The sequence below is a fragment of the Gadus morhua genome, chromosome 13 (assembly GCF_902167405.1).
Source record: "Gadus morhua chromosome 13, gadMor3.0, whole genome shotgun sequence".
Lineage (NCBI taxonomy): Eukaryota > Metazoa > Chordata > Actinopteri > Gadiformes > Gadidae > Gadus > Gadus morhua.
The window spans coordinates 21,937,636-21,947,747 of record NC_044060.1 but is presented as its reverse complement, the minus strand read 5'-3'; positions in this window follow the sequence as shown (position 1 = coordinate 21,947,747).

The window sequence follows — 10,112 nt, the reverse complement described above, 5'->3', positions numbered from 1 at the left end:
GGATTCACAGTTAAAGGAATGGTTTAAAGACATTTCACAAGTTGGAAAATGTGTTTTCAGTTTCACATTGCAACACACACACACACACACACACACACACACACACACACACACACACACACACCACACACACACACACACACACACACACACACACACACACACACACACACACACACAACCACTGGCTAGGACTTGCAGAGAGAGGGTGTGTGTGTCTTCTGTAGTACATAGACAGAGGGCTGCTGAGTATAGACAGGCCTCCCAATCTTGTTCCACCAGTTTTTTAGTTTTTAAATGAGTTGCACCGGAACACAGGGCGCCTACCCATCCCCAGCAGTTTAGGACGCAGACAGCAATAGATGTATTCTAATCTAAACTATGCTGTATCATTTTTGGTTAAACTAGAATAACGTAGGATAGCACGGCATGCCATATCATTTTGTAACATGCAATAGTGATTTGACGCACAGACACATTTTTTAGATTAACTTGTCATTTGGCTCTAAACGTGTGCCATCGTTGTTGTGTATTAAAATAAAATACCTGCTATGCTAGACGTATGCTTGTTACAGTTCACCCTTCTATAGAATTATTGTGCGTATGAAATATTCAAATCCAAAAATTGTATTTAAACCTAATAAACTCATATTCTGATACAGATTATAAAATAAATGACGCAGACCTATTCTGTTACTGTTGCCCTGTTTTTGCGACCAGACAGAGAATAATGTGTGAATGTGGTCCGGTTTCTCTGGGCAAAGGCTTTGGGGCTCTGTGTAAACTAGTCCTACAACACAACGTCTGCAGCATGTAGAATGTGTTGAAATCACAAGCTATATGACTGTGTTGGTAGCCTTCAGCTGGGGGTTAACTGATCACGCTGATAATCCTTGCTGTCTGTCTCTGTCAGACAGACAAAAAAAAACACGTTTACTATCTTTGAGAATGTACATAAACCTCTCCAATGTTGCACATGGTTTAACAAGATTTGGCAGGATAAGATCATAATAAACACTGTCACATCAATACGTATAGTGCTGCATATCTTACATATTACTTTCACTTTATACACATATAGACTGCATATGCACACACTAGGCTACTTATAAGTGTTGTGTTGATACCAGCTCTTTAGACTTGATGTTTCTAATCGAGACAAAAGGCGGATGCTCTGGAGTTCTGTGCATTCTCTTTCAAACCATTTTGTATTCATCAGCAGCTAACTCAATTCATCATAACCTTCACATAAATTATTATCCCATGGTTAATGTTATCACCAGATTTTAACGTTTACGATTCATAAACTAGCTTCATTTTTGCGGTTATATTGTGTTCTGACATCCCCTTCCTGTATTTAATTCATAATCTTTCTGATAGGAGCCTGTTTGGACGGTTGCCAAGCTTACTAGTGGCCACTTAACACCTTGGTAGGGAGAGGGGAAAGAGCAGGGAGACAACTGTGGATTATATCTGTTGGTGACGGCTAAATACACCCCAATGGGTCTCTGATTGTGCAATACAGAATGACGCACATTGCAGTCTCAATATCCACATAAACCACATTCTGAATACCGGACCTGGGTAAGATGGTGGTGTCTCTCATCAGACTGGCGTGTAAATAGCTTGATTGGAATAGCCACCGGGATATTTGTCAAATTCATTCTACGTAATTAACACAAAACATAGAGGGAACGTTTTCCTTTTTTCAATGGCTGCCTTTGTGTTTTATAGGAGGTAGAGTCCCTTCAAAGTAATTCTATAGATATATATGAGATGTGTAAGACCTATAATAATCGAATTCTTCATCCTGTGAATGTCTGGCAGCACCCTGGTTTCTAACAATAGAATATAACTGTCTGAGTCCAACAAGCAGTATACCTCCTGCTCTGCATCAGCACCTGTAAGGCCCTCTTCCCCATTGGCCTGAGATAATGAGCTCCTATTGGTCGGCTGCCTCTGAGGCGCAAGCATGTGCTTCAGGCAGCAAGTTATAATTGGAAAAGGGAAAAAAAAATCATTGTCGTCACTGTCATTTTCTATGGCTGTCATGGCAACTGCCGCCTCTCCCTCTCTATGCTCTTGTGTCTCATTCAAGGCTTTGGGAATGAGCTCTACGCACATGCACACATACACACACACGCATGCACGCATGCACCCCCAGACACACAAACACACACACATACACAGCTAGCAGGTGAATGTGGCAGTGTGCTGCTGCTTGGTGTTTGCCTGTTGATGGTAACATTGTATATTTATCGAGCACAGGACGTACTAGAATGGTCAAACTATGCGTCGAAGAGTTCAATAAAGACATACAAAGTATATAATTTGTTCTCTGGGGCTGAAGTTCAGCGCTTGTTTTTAATATAATGCCAAAATGTTGCTTGACAGCCCAATGTGTCTTTTCACAATATTTTTTCATACAGTTTGACGCTTATGTGACCTTCATGGGTATGTTTTTACAAACAATTACAAGTTAAACATAAGGACAATTTTGTACTGAAATGTATGTTTATAATATCACTGAAGGCCACTCAAATTATGTTTCCTAGAATGGAGAAAGAGGTTTGAAAGCAATCTCCTTTATGCATTTCCTGTCTTTATAACAAGGAGGAGATATGCTGGAATTGCCCCCTCTTGTAGCTGTTTTATACTAAACCTAGATAAACATTATTCTCTTTTCTCCATCTAGGGACATTGCTACAGAGTCATCATGGCTCTTATCAGTTCCAATTTAAATGGATCTATCAGAAAGGCAGAGCAGATTAGCCTCTTGGTGCATTGGACAACATCGCTATTCCTCTCTTATGTCAGTTTAAGACCTTACTACCACCGTTGGGTCTCCACTCTTGCCTATATCATATTAGGATCATACCATTTGAGAAATGAGTTTCCAGAATGGGCAATGCTAGGCCAATGCTATTATAATATATTGGTTTGGTTGACGGCTTTATCTAAAGTATCTTCAAATACTGTGAGTGCATAGGACATTTCTGAGTATGGGTTGCCCCAGTGGGAATCTAGAGTCTAACTCCTAACCCCTTGCCGTGTTGCCCTAATGACTGTAGTCCCGTCATTACGCTAGACAGGGCCACACTGTAATGTGGATAATCTTTTCCAGCCATATTCATCTTATCATCTTATCTTAATTGTCTACATCTTGTAGGCCTGATTATTTCAATGTAGGCCAACATTTTATGTTGTTGACATTGAAAATAATTGTTGTTAAAAACCGTGACAGTGAGTCAAGGACATTAGGTAGGACCTGTGGTTTCACTAGGACAGCGCGCCTCAAAGGACCTGGAGATTTGGTCAATACCTCCATGGTTCTTCTAACCAAGGTCCATCTTCAGGTCGTTTATGCCTCTTTACACCTCTTAGATGTCAGACTAACACACAAGACCAGCCTGGGGCTATCTGGTTGCTATCTTATATTTGTTATTACATTATATATATTATTTTCAGTGTGTGTGTGCGTGTGCGTGTGCGTGTGCGTGCGTGCGTGTGTCAGAAGATACTGGGTTACAATGCTACATTTTCATTATTTTCTCTTTGGTATTTTTTTCTGTATGGGACATTCAGCCAGTAATAAAACTGGTGTTACTGTCTATGGATATCTAGATTATGCAGAGGTTTCTGCGCACTGCACATCATTGTTTTACCTTACCATCTCATGTATTGATTTGTACTGTTTAATAATTCTCTGTTTTCAACTGTAGGAATTATGGTCCAGATGGATGAGGAATTCCACCTCTTCTATTGACCTAGCGAGTATGTGTGATTTTAGTGTGTACGGGGGCGTGTGTATGAATATACTTTATTCCTTTTATCTGGCCATCTGTGCTTCGTGGGCGATGTGCACCAAGCCGTCGGGGTCAGTCCAACTGACCCCGCGTTAGATGTTCTCTCTGACGTGGACGAGACCGCGTCCTCCGCGGCACACGTGGACCCTCCCACTGAATCCTCAGTGTGTTTTTAGTGCACACACGTGTGCTGCCAGAAGGCCTTCTGCGCAGAGCCATATCTGTAGTAGGATTATTTTCCTCTCGTTTCTCGGTGACCCATCACACGCGCTGTAATTAAATCAACTGGAGAGCCTACACATCCTGTAGAGGCTTACACACTAACAGCCAGCCTCACACCAATACCACTTCCATCTGTGTGTGTCATGTTGATGACGTCAAGGTGGATGGCAAAACAGAGATGTAGGATTTAGGATATGGATTGGTCTGAAGGTCAAAGTGCTTTAGTAAGCCGGTTGTCTGTAGGGCAGCCTGGTTCAGGGTCTGCGTGGAATATTAATATTCTTCTTGCTCATGTACTATTTGCTTTAGCTTTCCAGATTTAGAGCTTTATCCATCAGTTATCACGCTCTGATCCTTGACGTTAAAGGCTATCAATTGTCTTCTAGGAATACATATTTATGTAAATTAGAAAACATGGGGGCATCTGTATTTGAGTTCATGTGAATGCTCCCCATATTGCATGAAGGTATGTCAGGAGTATTCCACAGACTAATCATGCTTAGGGTAGGCATTTAGAGCAAAATCCAGAGTAAGCTAGATTTTGAAAGTATCAGAGCAAAAATATCCCACCCATTCAGTTCGGGCTCCAAAAACCAACGCCCCAAAACACATGACAAGCTTGCTCACTTTGGCAATATTCCTGGCCAGCCTTGTGAACTGTGGTCAGTCCACGGGTAGATTGCGCCCAGGTACGGAGGTAGATGCTAGACACATATACAAGATTTTTTCTTTTTTTCCATTTATTTATTGCTGTTTTCAGAATTTCAACATCCATAAAGCAAATATATGTACCTCATCTTACGTAAGATATATAAAGTGCAGCATTATGTCCCCATTGTTATCAAGCTCTCACTTTTCAAATATTCAAATGCAGAGCACAGAAAAATAGGTTTGGGGGTTTGAGGGAGAATCTGAACTATATCTAGGGTGTCATTTTACCTTTTTATTGTAAATGAATCCTCAGTTGAAGCCTGTTTCCTGACATGGATGAACAATGGTTTAATGAAACTAGCATCCTGTCAGGGCCTGTTGCTGCTCACTGGTATTCAGACAAATGCCTTTGGCGGGTTCTTGGCTGCTTTTGGAGTCTTGGGTTTACACAAAATATATTTATTTTAGTTCACTGTGTTAAGTGTTTCCGTGGGGATCCCAATCACTTTCCAAACTTGTTTCTGTACTCTGAAGTCCAGATGATCAGTTCTCAGGACCCTTTTCTCTGGGACCTGATCCCTTTCAAAAGTAAGCAGCACAGTGAGTAATATCGACCATTTAATCCCAACTCCTCCATTTAAATATCCCCTTGATTATGTATCACCCTGTTAATCATGTAACTCTCAGATCGTTGTAGGGCTTCACATACTACATGGGACATAAAATCCCAAATTAAGTAATTTAGGTCATCCACATGGGTGCAGTTTCTGAGGACTTTGTGAACCCCCCAACTCCCTTTGGATAATAGGGACAGGAATTGGCAGGGACCTCACAATAGGATATTACAAAATTCTTTGAGTGCCGTTACGATCTATTGCGATTTTTGTAAATGGCGTTACAGTATCAAAAACCTGTGTGCGATTTTACATTTTGTGTTGGGATGTGGCTTCTACAGGTCCGTCAGTATATGTGGCCAAACAAGATAAAACATTGTTTATGCAAATTGACTGTAAGCAAGTACATTATAGCCTCCTCTATTGACTGTTCCATTATTTAGGTTCCACAAAGTTAACAATAAATAGATTATTTAATTGTTGCGGAGGCAAATAATCCAGATTCTCCTATAATCTTTTTTTCCACCGTCCCTAATCCATGGACCAGCCAATGGATAGACCCACGATGGATAGTCCAACCAATGAACAGACCAAGCAATCAATAGACCAACCACAGAATAGACGAACCAATTGATAGTCCAACCGCTGAATAGACCAACCTATTGATATACCAACCACTGAATAGACCAACCTATTGATATACCAACCACTGAATAGACAGCCGATAGTCCAACCACTGAATAGACCAACCTATTGATAGACCAACCACTGAATAGACCAACCAATTGATATACCAACCACTGAATAGACCAAACGATAGTCCAACCACAGATTATACCAATTAATTGATAGTCCAACCACTGAGTAGACCCACCAATTGATAGAACAACCACTGAGTAGACCAACCACTGAATAGACCAACCACTGACTAGACCAACCAATTGATAGACCAGCCAATGAATTACAGTGGATACCCTGTCAGAGGCATCTCTGTTACCCCGGCATACTTGACTGCACTCATTTGTGTTGCCTGCCACACATTTAGTCTTGCCTGGATGAACCGGCTCCATGGCCTTTATTGCACAACCAGCCATAAGGCCACAGCCACCACATGTGGCTGTGGAATTTGTGTTTCTGAGGGTGTGAACACACACACACACACACACACACACACACACACACACACACACACACACACACACACACACACACACACACACACACACACACACACACACACACACACACACACACACACACACAGATATAGACACACGCACACAACCACCGACAACCACGACCACGAAGAACAGATGTGATTATATGCCATGATTTGACACAGTTATGCATTTGTGGTGTATGTTAGGGGAAGTGCTAGGAATGTGTTATTTCAGCACACACATGGAAACACACATGTTGTAAAGTCCTTATCTTACTGAGAATGGTGTATGAAAGGAGGGAGTCGCAGACGTTTTAACCTCAAACCTCAAATTATAGGCCTAATAAGGAATAATTGATTACCCACCCTAGTCAGGAACAAACTGCATGTTTTTCTAAAGGCTGTTCGTTGCCACGGGCGACGCAGTGTTTACAGAACATAAACACACCGTCAGATCCAGATACGGTCGTAATCTCACCTGGTGTTTGTGCTTTCACTCAAACATCCAATCATCCTACTTTTTTATTGACTGTTTGTTGGGATTCACAAATACAAGGACACAGACGTTATGATGTTGAACTGTAGCCGTGGAGATACACAGACACACGGATGTTTGTCACGTAGAAACCCAGTGACCCCTGTGACTGCTGCGATGCACTACATATCTTGAATGGACAGCTAAACTGGTTTTGTTGAGTCATTGTTCCTCTTTGAACTCTAATTATCTCTGCAGTAGTTTAGACGTGGTTTAGGGCTAACCAGATTCACAGATGGCTGCTAGGGGAGGAGGGGAATATGGCAATAATCTTTTTCTCTTCCTCTTTCTCTTCTCTCTCTCTCCATCTCTTATATATTTCATTCCATATATAATTTGTAGAGCTGTCAGTTAAACGCGTTATTAACGGCGTTAACGCAAACCAAATTTAACGGCGTTAAATTTTTTATCGCGCGATTAACGCAATATTTTATATAAAAAAAAAAAATTTTTTTTTTTTTCTTCGGCTCAAAACAAAGAAGCAGTAGCCTGACTGCTATGTTCAAATGACATTTGTTCAAAGCAGTCGTTTAATTGCACTATAGGCTCTTTTTTTGTATCGTCCTGTTTTGATCAGTGTATATGCCAATGTTGTTATCAATAAAAAATCATTTGCACAAGGCAAACCGATGCACTTCACCATGTTGATAAGAGAATTAAAATGAGAAGAATTATGGGACAAAAAAATCAAGGGATATTTAGCCTAGAAAAATAATTTGCGATTAATCGCGATTAATTAGAGTTAACTATGACATTAATGCGATTAATCACGATTAAATATTTTAATCGCTTGACAGCTCTAATAATTTGTGTAATTAGTTGATCATCATTGTTAGGCTTAAGTCAGTATTCTTCTTTCTTTAGATACTCCCGTAGACAATTTATACTCAAGTTGATCTCTCCACCGTCCAAGCACTGCAAACACATGGGCGGCCTTATAGTTGTGTGTGATTGACTAGCGAATGCTCTGCGGAGATCCAGGCGAAGACAGGCTAACCGATCACTTCCTGCGGCGTGCTTATCCGCTTCCTCACACGACATACCTCGACACACCAACTGCCTTCCAAAATGCTGCTGCAATTCCTTGTTCCCCGAAAAATAACAAGCCATTCCCATCTGCTGTGTCAGCGGCAGAATAAAACACCATTAAGTCCACTCTCTCCCAGGTCCCGTCGACCCTTAGCCTCAAACACCGTCTCTGTTTCTCTGTGTTACCTTCCATTTGTTTGATGGATTGCCCATTGGATACAAGTGGAAAATCACAACAGCTGAAGTCGAGGCGCGGGCCGGTAATGGACAATATGTCTCTGAGTGGGACAGGTGGGGGGCTCTGGTATGTGAGTCTAGATCCACCGTGGGAGAAATTCTGTGCATGCATGTGTGTGTATGGACACACACGAGTGTATGAATGAATATACCGTTTATGTGTATGTGCTTTAGCTCTTGTGTGTCCATGTGGAATAGACAGATGCAGCTGTCTAAGTACAGGGGGTCTTCTGAGAGAGTTTGGGGATTTATGGCACGCTTTGTGTTGAACGAGCACCAACATAGACCCTGTTGCTGCTGATCCCTTGTATGTTTTTTCGGGCGATTACACTGAAGGGAGCGTGGCTGTGAGAGAAGGAAATGGTTGATTGCACCACGGTTGTGTAATTCTTCTTCAAAATATCTCTCTTTTCAAAAAGCATAAACTGGAAATTAAGTCCAGAAAAAGGCAAAAAAAAGTTCAGATTCTTTCTAAAATGGTCAAGAATTTGTTTAATGGACACTTGCCATCGAAAGAATGCAACAAAGCTAACCGTGTGTGTCAATCATGAAAGGAAAAAACACTACTTAAACCCCCATGCTACTTGAGAAAAGCTGTATGTTATAATAACAACCAGCAGATTGGAAATACTTGACATGAACTCCCAATCACTTTCCCCCAACTGTCTTAAAAACCGTCTGGAGTAAATATTGATGGCTGTAAACCATAATAACCATGAACTCCTGAACCTCAAGTTGACAAAATCCAGTGATTGTGCCTGTACCTGTACTGAGGCTGCATTTCAATATGGGGCTTAAGGTGGATGGAGCAAAAAACTGACTAGAACTGATGCAGTATATTTTTCTTTTAAAGAGTTTAAAATGAATTGCCTCCAACGGTTTTGAATGGAGGCAAAGACATCAAATTTATATTCCTCCAAACAATGGCAATGTATTAAAGCAGTCTCATTCAGTTCGCGGCACGCGGGCTGCATCTGGCCCATGGATGCTTAAGATCCGGCCCCAAAAGATTTATTAGACCATAAACAATCCAAGTCAATGTTCCAATGTTGGTAGTCAAGAGTGTTTTTGAGATGATGTTCTTGGGCTTCTGTTGAATGTTAATAACAGGATCAGTTGTTGCTTTATTAATCAATATATCAGGCCATTTCTATTGCATGTCGCGATCAGTTGCTTGAATAATTGAATGCTCAACATCGTTATTTTCAAAGTTTATTTGAATAATATGAATCGAATTAATAATAAGAGAACTTGTCAAAAAGTTCAATGTCCTTCATCTGCCACATTAGGGAAATCAGGCATTTATTTTTTAATTAGGCATAGGGTTAGGGTTAGGGTTAGGGTTAGTTATTCTTCATTTATTGATTGATAAATGAAGAATAACTCAGGCCAAAGTAGAAATGTTTGAACAGACCATTTTGTGTATCGGATTAGACGACCCTAAAACAACATGCTGCCTCAATGCAATCATAAATACACAAACACATTACCTTAATTATAATTTCAGATCTATAGAGCGTTGTCCATGTTTATTTTGAAGATTAAAATCAATGGATTATCTTCCAACACATTATTGTATGGTCCCCTATGATCTTACACACGCTGTGTGTGTGTACGTGTTTGTGTGTCTGTGTGTGTGTGTGTGTGTGTCTGTGTGTGTCTGTGTTGATTGATGATTGTGTTGATGGAGTTCTTCATCTCCGGATTAGGGATTATGTTAAATAAATGATGACAACCTAAAGGAGTTCAATAATCGCCAGTGGTCATTCACATCTGCCTTGAGTTGCACCATGGGACTGGAATACCTTTGTAATTAAGATGTTATTATCAACTTTTTGGTGTTGAATTAGTAAGGAAAC